Genomic DNA, 16812 nt, shown 5'->3' on the forward strand with positions numbered 1-16812 from the left:
CTCTCCATCTAACAGTCTCCCCACTTGCTCTCTCTAAAAACCAATAAATACATGAAATCTAAAATAAATAGAAAAATAAAAGTAATACCAGCCAACGCATGTTGAGCAAGGAGTATCTGCTAGGCCTTAGCCCCAGGAACTCTCAGGACAGCCCTATGAAGAGGAGGCAGATCTGTTATCCCCATTTTGCTGATGAAGAAACTGAGGCCAAGAGAGTTTACATCTCTTACTCAAGGTGATACCCTCCTAAGTAATGGAGCTAGAATTTAGACTCTGGCTTCAGAGATTGTCTGTTAACCACAAGGCCCCTTTGTACTTAATGCCGTGACCTGGTGAAGGTCACCTCCCAACACTGACCCAATCTTGGCATCTTTATCTAACATGAAGAGAGGGGCCTGGAGAATTTAATCTTCTCTCTTCTCTCCCAAGTTGAAAGTCCAGGGTCCACCCAGAAGAAATCGAGTGCTCCCAACTGCTCTCAGGGAACAGATGTGCATGGGCTCCCCATCTTTTTTTTTTTTTTTTAAGATTATTTATTTGAGAGAGAGCACGAGCGTGGGGAGGGGCAGAGGGAGAGGTAGAATCCCCAGCAGACTCTTGGCTGAATGCAGAGCCTGAATAGGGGCTCGATCCCACGACCCTAAGATCATGACATGAGCCAAAATCAAGAGTCAGATGCTTACTTGACTGAACCACCCACGTGCCCTGTACGGGTTCCCCATTTTAAGGTTCCCATTTTAAGGGGGCCCATGTGTGACTTTCAGGCTCCATTCAGAGGCGTCACTGTTTCTGCAGTTCCCCAGGGGATTAACTCACTTAAGTCCCCGACCCCACAAAGACCTTATGAAGCAGATCCTCTTCACTTTATAGCAGAGGAAACCAAGGCCCAGGGAGGTTAAAGAAAGAAGGTCACACAGCAAGCTGGTGGTACAGTTAGGGTTTGAAACCCAGCGGTCCGGCTCTAGAATGTAATCTGTTAACTGGGTCCTTCTGCTGCCTCCTTGTCAGATCCAGGTGCCAAGAGCCTGGCCGGGCACCCGGGAGCTGCTTGCTCTTATTCAGAGGGGCCATCCTGGCATCAGCTGGGACAAAAGCCCCAGGTTCCACAGCGCACTGGCTCCCATTTTCTGACATTCCTTCCCCAGGCTTCCAGCAGCAGGGATGGCTCTACATCCCGTCCTCTTCCTACCCAGCCGGCATATTTGAAGCAACTCCTGCTGGGAAATCGGCTGAGCCAAAAGGCAAACAGAACATTGTGGACACATAGACTGGCATCCAAATGGGTCTCAGGGGGTCCCAGTGCAGGAGAAACTCAGAAGAGCTTTGCAGGCTCCCTTTTCCCAGGAGGACTCCAGCTGCTGGGGAGCGGCTGAAGGTTAGCAGGGAACCTGGGGAAGGTGTGGAAGGAGCTGGGTCCAGGAGACAGAGTCCCCACTGCCAACCAGGCTTAAGGAGATAGGATTCAGAGGCTCCCGACACTTAAACTGTCACCGACTCCGCACTGCGCTAAGTGGTTTACGTGGATTAGCACATGGATTCCTCATGAGCTTACAGCGCTTCTTTTTTCATTCGTTCTTCTTCTTCTTCTTCTTCTTTTTTTCTACAGATGATCTGGGTGCACATAAGAGAGGTTAAGAAACTGGCCCAAGGTCATAAAGCTAGTCCGTGGGAGGTGTGGGGCTAGAAGTCCAGCAGTCTCCTTCTGGGGCCTCTGCGACTGTCCTCCAGCCATTGTAGAAGCCATGACAATAGCCCCCATGCTCAGAAGCAAGATAAAAGCCTTCTCTTAGAATTCAAGATACAAAGTGGGATGGTCCGCAACAGAGACTAGAAGACAACCAGCTGGGGAGGAGAAGGCGGAGAGAGGAAGCAGGGTGCCTCTGGCCAGCCAGCCTGAGGGTCCAGAGCTCAGGCTCCAGAGTCCCAACAGTTAGGTTGGAAGCCGGACTCTGACTGGTACCTCTGAGTGACCAGGGCAAGTCAACTTCACCTCTCTGAGCCTCAGTTGTCTGATCTGTACAATGGACACAGTAGCAGGCCTGCTTTGGGCATCGTCCTGACGTGGTGGAACAATCGGTGCCCGGCCCAGAGTCGGGGCTGACCGTATCTGTACAGGCGTGTACAGCTCAGCTGAGGTGGTCAGCGGCGACCCAGAGCTGTGCGAACGACGGAGGGTTGGCTTTCGAAGGTAAACGGGCAGCTCTGGCCTGTGTGGGGGAAGATGGACGGAGGGGCAAACCTGGTCGAGGTCAGAACCCCCGGCAGGCTCTTGAGGAACCTTTTAAAAAAAAACTTCAGGATTCAAAGAATTGAAAATGATGGAATTTAAAGTAGTGAGGGGGTTCTAGTCTCTGACCAACTGACCCTTCCGCCTCGACCACGGTGCCATGAAAGTATGAATAACGAGCGTCCTTGCCTCATATGGAGCGATTTATAACACAATATCTGTGAATTAACCGGAGCTCTGTGACTTGGGGCAAAATAACGATTATTGTAACCGTTCTGAGGATCAGGAACTGAGGCTCAGTGGGGGAGGGACCCAGAAGAATTAGAGCTCCTACAGCAGAGCGGTCTCCGTGCTATGGGCTGAAGGCCCGTGTCTCTGCGAATTCCTACGTGTCCACACTGGTCCCCACCATGATGGTATTTGGAGATGGCCTTTGGGAGGCAATCAGATGTAGCTAAAATCATGAGGGTGGAACCATGGGCTTATATGAAGAGAACATGAAGCCAGAGCTCTCCCTCTCCCCACCCTGTAAGGACACAGCAAGAAGGTGCCCAGCACCTGCAAACCAGGAAGAGGACTGTCACCCGGAAGCGCACCACGCCTGCGCCCTGATCTCAGACTTCTGGCTCGCAGAACTGTGAAAGGCAAATTGCTGTTTGAACTACCCATTCTAGGGTATTCTTAGGACAGCAGGCCAAGACACTAAGACACTATGAAGACTCTCCAGTCGCCTTGCTAAGGCTGGGCTTGAGGATGACTGGAGATGACTCTGCTAGCCACAAGGTATTCGGCAGCTGGGATTGGGGGCCAAGATGCCTGATGGGATTCAACGCAAGGTAAACCTTCCTCCCATTTTCTATTTGCATCACCATAAAGACTATGATGTCTCTGTCTCGAAGAAGCCCACATGCGATCTTCACTCTGCTCGGCAGACCTTTCCAATTCTCCTCCTCTGGGCACTTGTAGGCTGTCCTCTGGAGGGTATGGCTGTGTGTCTTGCTTTGGCCAATGAACTGAGAGGAAGTGAGTGTCACTTCTAGGAGAAAGCTTTCCAAGCTGGTGTGTAGTTAGCTGTGTCATGTTCCCTGCCACTGTGATCGTGGGGACACGTGTCCATAAGGAACCTCTGTTATCCTGGATCTAAGAGTGACTGTGTTATGTGACAACATGCATGGCCCACTTTGGGTGTGTGGCAGGAGCAAGAAGAAAAAGGTTGCTGCTTTTTCCTGCAGCACAATCTGATCTAACTTGGCTAGTAGAACTATTTGGGTGTCTGAGCACAGATGACGGTCCAGGGACAGAAACCACAATATTAGGAAGGGAGTAATAGCTGGGGAAGGGAGCTTGGCCAGTGGGTCCACTAGAATACAAATCATACAACCTTCACAAGATTTCAGTTCCGTTCTGTGATCCTTCACCACTGTGAGTTTGGCTGCTGACACGGCCCCAAACCCAAAGACAGCCTGATGGGTGTCGGTGTTAGTGATGGCCAGGGATGGATGCTGGCATTGAGCAAGGAGAGATGTTCAGTCGGGAACTACTTAAGTCGTCAGTATGAATGAAGTGGTCATTCAGAGTGGTCCGGCATTAAGTGGTCATTGAGTGGTCAGTCAGAATGAAGAACATTCATTAACGTTCTTCTGTTAGGATGACTTTCTTTAAACCTACAATCTCACATCTGTGGGGTCCCAGATAATGATTACTGGGACCACTGGATGGGATCTGAACAAAGAATAGGGAAGATACCTGTCCAACCAGGTGGACCCGCCCCCTGACCTCCAACCACTCTCACCTACGGCTCCTTTCTAGGCTGTCCTGGGAGCAACCACTCCAGCTGTCTGTCCTGACCCTGGGTCCTTCCCTGTCTCCAGAATGGCACCTATGGAAGGAACTGCCTTGTGTCCTGGGCCCAGCAGTGTGATCCCTGGTGTGGCTCTAAGAAGAGGGAGAAGACCTTTGTATTGGGATCGCCTGGAATTTAGGAACATTCACAGTGCAAAATCCAGCACAGAGTTTCATACTGAGGACCGGAATACTCCCAGATCCCGGTGGCTATTCAAGGGGTGAAGTTTAAATGCTTGGGTTCGTCAGTTTGTCGTCCTGGGGTCGCCCCCTGTCCAGTGCTTCCTTGCTTCAGGATTGCCAGTAGTTTTGGCTGAAGCCTGACTCCTTCATGTCAAACTCCGCCTCCCTGATGGTCACCCGTCTCTCCACTTCTGCTGCCTGATCCCATAGTTCTCCTTTCCCCTTAACTCTGTGCTCCTGGCAAAGCAGTACGTATGTTTCTCCCTAGAACCCCGTGAGCCCCCAGATCCATGTCCTTGTTCATATGCTTCCCTCCACCAAGAGACCATTGTCTCATCTACCAGTTTCTAAGCCTCCTTGTCCTCTGGGCCCTTTCAGGTCCCGCCTCCTCCTTGAAGACTTTCCTGATCCCTTTATCTGGTACGAGGCTCCATCCCCCAAACCCCCTAAGCCATATCCTGCCATAACCATCCCCCTCCGTGATGGTTCTAACATCTCCAAGAGGACGGCAGGGAGACCTCCTTATTCCTCTTCTCTCCCGGCACCAGGCCCATAACATGTGCTCCGGAACATCCCTTGCTTCATTTCCGGTGCCATGGCTCTGTCATTTGCTAGATGACCTCAAACCTAGTGCTTGGAGATCTCCAAGACTTAGTTTCATCAGCTGTAATGTAAGGATTAAATAAAAATACCAGGGGTAAGGTCCCTGGCAAGGGGACAGTGCAGGGCAGGGAAGACATGAGGTACTGGTCGCTCTCTCTGGCTGCCCCTTCTGTCTCTTTTGCAGATTCATCCCCCTGTGAGGCAAGTGACTGGGCATGGAGACACACATTCCTCCAGGGCCCACCTCAGGCCTTCTCTGCTGTCCCAAAGCAGTGGACCCCGGCCCCGCTGCAATGTACGAACAGCCAACTCCTCTAAGTGTGTCTCCCCAGCCTGGACCCATCCCTTTGCCTCAGGTCCAGAGAAACCGCATTGCCTCCTCCGCTTGGCTCAAGGAGACGTCAAGTGCCCGTCTCCTGGGCACTATTTTACATAATCTTGGCTAGTTGATTAGTGTTGGTCTCCCTCCTGGAGACTGCAAACTCCTTGAGGACAGGGCCCCAGGACTCAGTACAGAACCTGGCATAAAGTGGGCATCCACTACCCAGATGATTGGCATGCTTTCCCCTCGTCTCACCCTACCTTGCCTGTCCATTCAGACTGGCCTATCTGATGCCCATGGACAAAGCCCTCTTGCCCCTCCCCACCTGTAGGCACGCCTCCAGTCTGTATGAACCCTCCCCTGCCCCTCTCTGTCCCTTCATACTGCCACATCCCCTCCGGTTGCTGCCTCCAAGTCCCCACTCCAATACCACCTTCTCCAGGAAGCCTTCTTAGCCCCACGCTGAGCCCGTGATCCCAACCCCTTCTCCCAGAAGGCTTCCTGTGTCAGCCATGCTGCTGGGTGAGCCCCCACCTCCCCCCAGAGCACCGGCTAGGGTTTTCACAATGGAGTCCCCAGTGGTCACATTTTCTTTAAGGAGGTTAAAAGGCATAAGAAGATGTGTTCATCCCTGCTAACCTAGAACCACACTTTGCTCCTTCAGCCCACTGGGCAGTTCCCAATGCCCACAGGGAAGTCTGTTTTTGGTTTATGGTGACCCTCTACTTGGCATTGCCAGACTGGGGACACTAGGGAGGCCATGAGAAATCTAGGCTAGCTTGGCCTTTGATTACCCTGGCCATGTAGGTGGAGGGACTCAGCCAGGAGGTGTTCAAAGAGACTCACTCACCCAGCAGAAAAGATAGCTTGAACACTAAGGTCAGGGTCCTGAAGGAGCGGCTGACCTAGAGCCTCTGGCTGGGATTATTTCACTGTCCCCAGTCTTCCAGGGCTGCCTCCTTTCCCTGTGGAGCCGGCCTCCTGCAGAACCATAGTCAGCATCATTTGCTGGTGAAGGAGAAGCCAGGGGTTCCGTGCAGGTGTCCACTCAGAGCGATGTATGGTGAGGGACACCCATAGGCACAGAAATTCTCCTTCTTTCTTTCCTCTGGCTCAGGACAACTTTACTAACAGACTGTTCCACTGCCCAGCAAAACAACAGTCAATGGCTGGGATCTCTACTGAGAGCTTAGTCTGGCCTGGTTTTGGGGTTGGTCCTTGCATTATTTTCTGCAAGGCCACAGACACCTAGTTACCCGCCCTTCTGGCTGGGAACCTTGGGTTGTTTCACATCTGAAAAGCAGTGGGGTGTGCAGTCCACCCATCAGAACACAGAGCCCGCCTCACCTCGGGCCCTGGATGGCCAGCTGCGGGAGGGCCGGATGGAAATGAGCAGCCTTCCTGGAGGGTGATGCTAACCGAAGTCGGGTGAGGCCTCAGGGACCCTGCCCAGAAACCTCTGGGCGAGGTTTAATCCACAATCATCTGTGCACGTGCATGTGTGCACATGAGCCACACACACATACGCCCCGTGCTCTTAAAACCCCGCAGGCACTGTGCATCCCACAGAAGTGCCACAAGTGCCCTGAGACACATGAACACACTTATACATGCGACGTGCCCCCGGTTACAACTCATGGAGCTCACTCCGTATGTATCCCTACCCTCCAGGGACACACTCCTGCACACACATACCCCACACGCTTCTCAACTCACATCCTATATACCACATACACATGTGCTCAGCCCCCTCCAAGCCCAGCTGACCAAGGGAGCGCCCTTCACCCTGGGCAAGACGGCAGGAGTTCATGGAGTGCCCTCTGAGCCCGGTTCCCGGGGACCTGCCCAGGTTCGGACAAATGAACCCGGGGATTGAGCTTTTATGCCAGCAGAGGAGAGGAAGAATGCTCTGCTTCCTCTAAAGACTTCTAGAAAGAAAGAAAAAGAAAAAAAAAAAGCAAAGGAAAGGAAAGAAAGAAGAAAGAAAGAAGGCAAGCTAAAAAGGAAGAAAGAAAGAGTAGGAGCAGAGACGCAGGAAAGTGCCTGTTGCTCGCGGAGGGAGTAGAGAAGGGGAAGCTTCTGGCCTCCGCCCGGTGGCCAAACCTCCACCAAGCCTCCCTCCACTGCGGTTGCCCTTGCGCTGGTGCCCTGTGGAGGGAGCGGAGGGAGCGTCGCGTCGGAGGGAACTGTTGGGGCTGCGGGAGATGTAATGACAGTGACAGGGCTCCAGCATGGCTTGACATGTTAGCAGACACCACTGCTGCACTCCGGACCAAGTCCCCCGCGCCTGCCGCCTGTCACCTTCCACCGCCCACAGCCCACGTCCCACCGCTGGAGGACCCTTCTCAGTCCTGGAGCCCTGCTTACCTGGCAGGAGGTGAGGGACATGTGCCGCACTCAGCCGGTGGCTAGGGGGACACTCCCACGCCGGGCACCTGGACAGCAGCCAGCACGAGCCAGGCAGCCAGGGATGGAGAGCCTGCAGACTTCCTGGTAGCCCCAGGGCTCCGGAGGACAAGACACGAGGTGATGGGGACCCAATGATGGTGGAAACAGGTGGCTGGGATGGGGGGTAGGAGGGAGGCAGAGACAGAGAAGAGAGACACAGAGAGAAGGCGATGAGAGAGAATCACACAGAGAAAAGAAGAGAGAAATAGAGAGCTCCAGAGAGAGGGAGAGAGGGGGAAGGAGTGGGGAGAGAGAGAGGGAGAGAGGGAGAGAGTGGCTGAGAGCGAGGGAGGGGGGAGGGGGGAGGAACGGAGGAGGATTCCAGCAGCAACATGTGGTAGTAGTAATTCTCACTTCTCCTGCTGGAACATCCTGAATCCCATCACCTCTGACCCCCTCCCCAGAGCAAACACACAACCTGATGTCTGTCGGCACACAGGCGCTAGTAGAGCCCCCCACCGAAGTCGTCCCGTTGACACTCCCGTGCACGCCCTCCGCGCACACACTCAGGACAGCCCAGCAGCCGGCCCCTCTCTCCTAGCAAGCTGGACCAGCCCTGACCTGCCCCAGAAGCAACACGTGCCTGCGCAAAATACTCCCTTGGTCCACAGCCCCCGAGGCTGCCTCCCCCGACACAGACTTGCTGGAGGGGGTGCCCAAGCCCAGTGCCCAGCGCCCTGGCCGCGGGCATGATGGATGCCCACATGGCCATGGCGGGTTAGGTGGCCTGCAGGAAGCAGAGCCATGGGTTTTGTCAGAGCGTAACCATGACAATCACCCTATGCGCACAGCGCGGGTGCTGCTCCCTCCTCCCCCGTTCCTCCCCCTCCTCTCGACCACTGGAGGAAGCAGGAGGCCACTTAGCAGCCTCTGCTAATTCCTGCTGGGGCTGATGGGAAGGGCCTGGCCAGGGATAACAGGCTTGTGGGTGGCCCCTCCTTGAGGGAACAGGGGCACTTCCAGTCCTTCAGCCCTATGCTGGGCCTGCCATGGCCCCAGGACCCCTCTCCCTGGGACTGGAGCAGAGCTGGGTCCCCCTGTGTCTCCTTGTCCTCCAGCAAGTCCTGGCTGTGGCTTTATCACAGAGTGCCCCCCTTACCCCTTGGGGCCATGATGCAGCCAAGCAGGTGGCTCTACTTACTTTGGCCATGTCTATCTAGCCCTAGAGCCCCCAGCCCTCGCCTCTTGCCCTGGGTCATGCCGAAGTCACAAGAGAAATTGCTAGGGCTTTTTGGTGAAGCTCCAGGAGGCATCAAACTAGAGGTCTGGCCTCTGGGGTACGAAGTTGGACCACACAGAGAACCAGAGGCTTATCGTATGAAGGACAAAGAGATCTGGAGGCTAGAGGTCTGCCAGGAGGGTCTGTGAAACCTAACTTGGAGTCTAGAGTTCAGGAGCCCCTGGCTGAGAAGGTGAATACGCAGGGAGAACAGAACCAGCTAGCAACCCTTTCCCTGTGCTTCTCATTTAGTCCTTCTAAAACCCTGAGAAGAGGGGCTTCATCCCAGCGTGAGAGGGGCACTGCAGCTCAGAGAGGTGACATGACTCCCCCAAGGACACATGCTCGGAGGGGAAGGAATGGACGCGAACTCATGCCTCTCAGACTCTGCCGAGTGGGGACTTCCCTTGACACACTCGTGTGCCACACACTATGTGCTACACACAGCACGAAGGGCCTGGAAGAAGGGCAGGCTCACTTGCTCTGTGCCACACACGGGGTGGTGGAGGCTATATTCTTCTTCATGTCAAAAATAAGCCCAGAGAGGTGAAGTAACTTGCCCACACAGTAAGTGGGAGAACCAAAATTCAAATCCAGGTCTGTCTGACTCCGTCTCTCCACCCTGCCTCCTTCACCACCGATCAGGCGACATCCAGAGCCTTTTCTGGACCCTCTGTCTCAGGAGGGCGGAGTCTGAGGGTGGGCTGGGGACAGTGGGCAGATGCCCTGGGGCAAGGAAGGGGTGAAAGAAGCAGAGAGGTCCTGTGGGATCCAAGACACAAGATCTGAGTTGGAAGCTTGAGAATGGATGGTTCCACCATTAGAGAGTCACATCTTAGGGTTCCCTGGGGACTAACATTCCCCCAGACCTTCATTCAGCACTGCAGCTATCAGCCAGCTGACCGGGAGGCCCCAGCAAGAGAATTTTGGAGAATAGTTTAGAGGGAGAGAGGGAGGGACTTGGGAGGGTCCTGCTGGGCAGGGGGAATGGAGACGTGGAGAGGGACGAGAGCCAGCCTGAGCAAAACTTCAGCATAGATTAGAGATACGAGGCAGGATTCACTGCAGCGCCGTCGCTTACCCACAGTGAGCCAGGCTTTGGGTTCCGTGCTGGAGAAGGTGCTGAGGAGCGAGACACAGGGGCCAGGAACCGGCCCGGGTAGGAAGAGGCACAAGGGTTCCCAGCCAACCTTCCTTCCACTTGGCAGTCCCCTGAACACTTACCCCCAGACTCTGTGTTCTCGAATGCTCGAATGCTTGGGATCCCCCAGGAAGCAGGCGAATCTGCCCTGCTCTTGGAAGGGTGGGGGGTGGAGTCCGAGAAGGGGGTGGGACTGGCACCTGGAGTCCCCCTGAGCCACTTTCTTCTGCAGGTAGCAGGCTGGGGCTTAAGGGGCACAGCCGTTTGGAATCCCCAGCCTTCCCCAGAGCCTAATTCTAAACTCCGATGAAGTTCAAGATTTCTGCCCCACCCCAGCCCACCTCGTTCAGGCCACTTCCAGAATCATCCTTTCTACTCAGCCACTCCACGCCTGGAGATTGCATTAGAGGACCCCAGTTCTCTGGGATTCAAGGTCGGCCTGGGGGAGGGGGCCATGAGGCCATCAGGAGAAACACAGGGGGCGGGAGAGGGAGGAACTGAGCCCAGGTCTGGGTGGGGAGAGAAGCCTGCCAGCTTGTAGGAGTTTTCCAGAGCTGCCTCTGCGCAAAGCCCTGAGATTTCCTTACCAACCGTGTCAGGTTCCCAGGGCCCCGGGGATAAATGGCCCCCAAGTGAGTGACTTAACGGAACAGACCCTTTTTCTTGCACAGTTCTGGAGGCTAGACATCCAAAATCAAGTGTCCTCAGGGCCTTGCTCCCTCTGAAGGTTTAGAGGAGAAGCCTTTCCTGCTGTCTACACCCTGGGGTCTCCCGGTGATCCTCCGCCGTCCAGCCTTCCTCTGCTGGCATTGCGTGGCTGGATCCTGCCTCTGTGTCACGCAGCCTCATACAGGTGTGTCTCCATATCTCGGCGTGTCTCTCTCCAAACTCCCTCTCCTTTCCCTTCTACAAGCTCCTGGCGCTGATCAGGACCCATCCCTGTCTCCACCTGACTACACCTGCAAAGACTCCATCCAAAGATGGTCATGTTCACACACCGGGGGTTAGGACTTGAGCATATCTTTTCCTGGGACACAATTCAACCTGCAAAAGGCATTCGGAAGGTAATAAAGATGTGGGGCTGGTACATGACTCCACATGGCCAGTTCTCTGGACTTCTAGAAAGTCAGAGAGGAGATGAAATCATGCGTCAGTATAAAAAGGTGGTTGAGTGTGGACCTGGGCATTGGACTGCCTGGCTTCAAGCCCTGACTCTCTTACTCCCTGGCTGTGCTCCCTTGGGGAAATCACTTAACCTGTCTGTGCCTCAGTGTGTCTCCTCTGTTAAATGGGGATACTCCAAGTGTTATTATGATAATTATATCGGTTCTCATTTGCAAAACATTTAAGAAAGTATGGCACTTAGTTAGCATCCCATGAGTCTTAAAGTAAGCATTAAGTGTTCCCTAGAGCAGTGTTACTGTTTTATAGGTGTGAACACTCAGACCCAGAAAGGGGAGATGACATATCCTAAGATCACCTGGTTGGGTCAGCTAGGGTATAGGGTTCCCCTCAGGGGAGATTGAATCTCTTTCCCATTTCTTGTGCAGTTAGAGAAATCAGGTGGATGGTCCACAGGGGCAGCAAGAGAGGAGGAGGGGGTATAGAGGGGAAGAGGGGACCCCAGTGAGGACAGAAGCAGCAGGTTCCTCCTGTCCCCAGACACACACCTCTTTTCCCACCCAGCCCTCTGTTTGCAGAATTGGAAGCAATCGTGCAACTGTTTCTGCCCACACAGAGGAAAACAAGCCTCCGGAATGTGTAATCAACACAGTCTGGGTGAGAAGGCAAAGCGAGTCCTCCAGCAACACAGCTTGGGGGCCCAGGGCAGGGCTGGCAGGCAGATCAGGAGGGTCCAGCTGGGGTAATGGGCAGTGGGTGGGCTCGTTCACCGGAAGCCCCTGGGCATGGTAACCAGGCTGCACGCATAGAGTGTGGGAGACAGCCCCCGTCTCAGGCTTAATTCCTGTGGCTACATGGCGTGGGGTGCAAAAGGGACCAGGTCCCAGCTTTGGAGGCAGTGGACTGCCATGGGGGACATTCTTGGCAACAAACTCATGACCTCCTTCCCTTGCTTTGCTTTCCCTTCCAGCCCCTCCTCTGCTGCCGGAAATAGTGAAATCCTCCCAGATCATCAGTGCTCCTATATCCATGCGTCCTCTGTGCCCCGTGATTTGGCTGCAAAGTGGCTAGAGCCCCCGCCCCTTCACCTTGACATCTGCCCTGTGACAACCAATGGGATGTTGGAGGCTATGACGTAACCAAAGGCTTGCAAAGTGCTCACCTGATTGGGCTTGCTCGCTTGCCTCTGCCCTGGTAGAGGGTGTGCTGGGGCCAGGAGGAGGAGGAGGGGGAGGGATGCATGGAGAGGGATCAAACCACCCCAGTCTAGCCAAGCTGAGATCAGCCTACTCCTAGCTGATCTAGAATAAATGATTGTTGTTGTAAATCACTGCGAGTGGAGTGGTTTGGTTAGCAGCATTTTCTGGCAATAGAGAAGTGATAAGCCACCTTTTGCAGATTTTGGCTTCCTGATGTCTTCTGAGCACCCGCCTCCTTTCCACCCCCGGCCTCAGTTCCAGCCTCCTAATGGCTTCCTATCCCCACACTGTAGCCAGTTCTCTGGCTGGTCCCTACTTACTATCCCGTTCTCAGCCCAGCCTAAACCTTTAAAATGTCCCTCCACGGCTTTCGGTAGAAAGTCCCCTTCTTAGCTTAGCATTTAAGGCCCTTTATGATACTGCCACGCCCTCTCTCTGGCCCTGCTCTTGCCCAGTCCCCCAAATAGACCCTTCCCCCAGCCATGTAGAACTACTTGTGGTTCCTCACATACTGGGTTGTTTCGAACTTCTGGGGTTGAACCGACCTACCGTTAATCGCTTTGGTGCTCAAAGATGACCTTCCCTGTTTCTGTTTAGCTATCTTTCACTTGTCCAGCTAAGGTGAAGCTCCAGCTCCTTGAGGAAGCTGACTGTCCCTGCTAGATCAGCTGACCAAGGAGCTATAGTAGCCTGTGCTCAGTGCACAGCCCAGCATATAGAAGGTGCTCAACTAATACCACGTTGGATGAATAAGTGAACGAGGGTTTGGACTAATTAGTCTCTCTCATACGCAGTCCCATGCTAACATCCCTGCTGATCCTGGGGCACGTGGGCTTCACAAATATCTGTTGAATAAGTGAATGCATGAACATGACCACGTCCCTTCAGAGAGTTAAGGCAAACCCCTCCTCTCCTCCCCAGGGAAGGTGGCAGTGGTGTGTGTGTGTGGCGGGGATTGGCATTGGGCATAGTGGGATGAAGGTGGGAGGGGCCTTGAGGGACACGGGGAGCCGTCTGCTCTGAGTTCAGGCGAGAGAAGTTGCATTGTGTGCAGAGAGCTCAAAACCATCAGATAGACTAATCAGTCTGTTTTATCACCGGGCAGTGCTAAGTTAGAACGATGTCAATGATCCAGTCATCATCCCTACTGGGAAGACCACTCCTGCCACCTCTGCCTTGAAGTCTTGCTGTGGGGAGGACCTCTTTTCTCCGTCTCTGATGCTTACCACCCTCACGAGAGTCTGCACTACACCCCGCTCAGGACATCCTTGGAGAGAAAGGGCAGCTCAGTCTCTAGGGAGAGGGACACTGGCAACCTCAGTGAGCCCAGGCTGGGTTACAAACGCTTGTAGCTCAGATTACATGCTGGGAGTTACTGGGAAGGCCATGGGGCACATGGCTGAAAGGGGGTAAAGGCAGGATTTGCACCCAGGTCTGTGTGCATCCGGAGCTTATCATCTCCACTCTTTCCAGGTCCTGTCTCCAGCTGACCCTCAAGTTCTCTCCCCCTCTCCCGCCCATGGCTGGCACCCTTGGGCTTTGGCTGAAGATAGAACCGGTCAACCCAGAGGTTGCCCTCATCACCTTTGACAGCATGAGCTTCGGGAAAGAAGTCAGCCCTAGCCTTGGTTACCAGTCTTCCCCCAGCCACTCGGTACTCACCTACATGATGATATCTGACACTGGTCTCCTGGGGATCGAACCCCTAAGTTGGAAGACAGGTCATGAGCCTGGTCCTATCACTCCTATTTGCAGGGACCACTTCCCTTTCGGAATCTTGATTCTCTTATCTCCAGAGTGGCGACGGTAATTCCTGTCTCCCCCTGATGAATGGCAACCCCGTCCATCCCACTGTGCAGCCCTCCACTGGACATTCTCTCTGGCTCTGATGCCACCACTGTGCCAAATTTCCCTCAGCCCCCTCCAGGGTGACTGCCATAGCCTCCAGGCCCTTGCTCCCCTCAGCCCCCTCCAGTCAGTTCTCCATGCGGCTGCTAGAGTGAACCCTGCAGAGCATCCGACCCTGTTTAAGTCTGCAAACACTTCCCGTTACTCTCAGGATAAAGACATAATTCCTCTGTACCTCGGCCAACAAGGACCACCCACAGATCTGGTCTTTGATGACTTTCCCATTTCGTTTCCACTCTGCACCCTCCAAAGGCACTGTATTCCCTGCCAGGCCCCCCTGGTCTCCAAGCTACCTTCTGACTCAGAGCAGTTCCCATTCTCCGGAACGTTCTTTCCTCCTCTCTTAATGAACACCTCTACTTCATCAGATGTCAGCTCAAGGATCACTTCCTCGTGGGATGCTCGAGGTCAAATTCCCCAGGTCAGTCTCCTTGCCCTGAGCACCAGTCCTTTGTAGACTTTATGACGCTTATCAAGACAGCACTGAACATCTTACCATGGGATCACATGGTGCATGTCTTTCTCCCCTATGGCAAAGATGCCTCCAGGAAGGCTAATATCTCATCTTCTTTGGCAACTGTATACACTACACCCAGCACGGTGCCTGGCACAGGGCAGTCACTCAGTAAATATTTTCTGAACGACCGAATAAATGAAATGGAATAAAACCCTCAGGTAGAGCCCTTGATCAAAAATATAAATCCTGGGTACCCATTTGGAATTATTATTATATCCACTTTACAGATGAGGGAATGGACGATCACAAGAGTGAAGGGACTTACCCAATTCTCCTGGCTTAGTGGCACAGCCAGGGCCAGAACCCAGACGTGGCTGGTGGCACCCGGAGGGGCTGGGTCCCTGTGTGCTGAGCTGAAGTGTGCTCTGCTTCCACTTCCAGGGTGTGTCACCTGCACCCTGCCACCTCTCCAGAACCTGGGATGCCTGGGGTTTGCGGATGGCAGCTGGCAGAGGTCAGTGCTGGCAGGAGACAGCTGCTCTGCCATCACGTACCTGTTTCTTATTCATGCTCTGTTATCCTACATGGTGACTCGGTACAAACAAACAGGCAGCGGCAGCTCCTGGCTTCAAAGCTGTCCCGGAGGCGGGAACACAGACACCCTGGCCAGGGGTGGAGGATGGCTCAGCGCTGCAGGGACAGGCGGGCGCCTGGACAGACGTGGGCGCCTCGGAACAGGTGGCAGTTCAGCAGTGATGGGAAGGAGGCAAGGAGGCATCGCTCACGGGACGGAGAAGGGCCGAATCTCTGAAGCTATCAATCTCGGACTGCGCTCTTCGGCTTTTGAAAACCGTAGACGCATCACAGAGAAGGAAGGAAGGAGAATAAAGAAGCATATATCGCTTCAAGTGTGGGCTGGAGCCCTCCTTACGTTTCTTGTCCTCTCGTCTCTTCCTGCTTTTTCCTGGGAGAAGAGGAGAGAATGCATTTCAAGTCCCTACAAATCTGCAGGCCAGCCCGGGACACCCTGTGCATGGAGGACCTACAATGAGCCTGGCACCGTGCCAGGTTCTTTTGCATGTACGCACGTGTGCACACACGTACACACACTGTTTCGCATAATTCTCAACACAGCTCTGGGAAGCCTTTTCTGTTGTTGTTTGGTCTGTTTCAGTTCAACAACTATTTGAATGTCTCCTCTGCCAGCCTCGGGGCCACAGTTCTGAGCAGGGACACTGCCCCTGCCATCATGATTCCTACGTTCTGCAGTCATGAGAACATTCAAGGTTGGAGAAAAGCCTCAGAGGGGACAGTTTGAGCGACGTGGCACAGAGCCACTAGGGTGAGGGGTCTGATGTCGGATCCGGAAGTCAGGGGAGGCTTCTCTGAGGAGGTGACATCTGAGCGGAAGCAGGTGAGGAAGGATCCAGCTGCTCAGAAATGGGGTGGGGGAGGAGCAGAGGTGCAGCAGGTGCAAAGCGTGGGGGGGGTGCCAGGGGCTCCAGGAAGAGAAGGGGAGCAGGCTAGCTGGAGCAGTGTAAGAGTGGCCCACATAGTGGGGGAGGGGCAGTGGGGCGACAGGAGCAGTGCCTGTCCCTGCGGAGCAAGAATTTTACTCTGAGAGCAATGAAAACCCATGGAGATGATAAAGTGGGAGAAATAAGTCTTTGTTTACATTTGATGGGGTCATCCTAGCCACTGTGTAGGGAATGAATTCGAGTGGGGTGAGCTGGGAGAAGGTCAAGGGGGAAGCTATCATGGAAATAGAAGTAACAGAGGGTGGTGGGGGAGATGGTGGTGACAGCAGTGGTGGCTTGGGTGGGGGGCGGTACCGGAAAGAGAAGAACCGAGGGCACTTCCTAGGTTATGGGCTTGTGCAGTGAGATGGGTGCCCTTCACAGAGGTGGGGAAGGTGGGGAGGACCTGGTCGGAGGCAGCATGGCTAGGAATCTAGAAATTTATGTTGAACATAATGAGTTTATGGCAAATCAGCTATCTGGGGAGAGTTCATAGTTGGATATATGAGTTTGGAGCTCAGAGGACACTAAGCAGAAGACGACACTTGGGAGTCGTTAAGCTTGAGATGGTATTTAGCCCCGCATAGCAGGACCCTCTGTGGGCTGGGAGTTGGCTGAACTGTC

The 16812-nt window shown here is 54.0% G+C and overlaps 1 protein-coding gene and 1 long non-coding RNA gene across 5 annotated transcripts in view; one reads left to right on the plus strand and one right to left on the minus strand.

Annotated features, from left to right (window-relative positions):
- The window catches only part of VWA5B1 (von Willebrand factor A domain containing 5B1), a 57551-nt gene extending 49721 nt beyond the window's left edge, over nucleotides 1-7830 (minus strand). For all 3 annotated transcript variants that reach the window (XM_032302165.1, XM_032302163.1, XM_032302164.1), the window contains exon 1: nucleotides 7545-7830. The gene's annotated coding sequence lies outside the window, so the exon portion shown is untranslated. The remainder of the gene's footprint in view (nucleotides 1-7544) is intronic.
- On the plus strand, nucleotides 7258-14835 carry LOC116567217. Of its 2 annotated transcripts, XR_004276152.1 has the most exons (6): nucleotides 7258-7554; nucleotides 10218-10418; nucleotides 10899-11049; nucleotides 11672-11764; nucleotides 12078-12170; nucleotides 13780-14835. It is a non-coding gene; the product is annotated as an uncharacterized LOC116567217 (long non-coding RNA). The 2 variants fall into 2 exon arrangements; XR_004276151.1 differs by lacking the exon at nucleotides 13780-14835 and having other exon boundaries at nucleotides 12078-12291.
- Nucleotides 14836-16812: the final 1977 nt, after the last annotated feature.

The sequence above is a fragment of the Mustela erminea genome, chromosome 10 (genome assembly GCF_009829155.1).
Source record: "Mustela erminea isolate mMusErm1 chromosome 10, mMusErm1.Pri, whole genome shotgun sequence".
Classification (NCBI taxonomy): domain Eukaryota; kingdom Metazoa; phylum Chordata; class Mammalia; order Carnivora; family Mustelidae; genus Mustela; species Mustela erminea.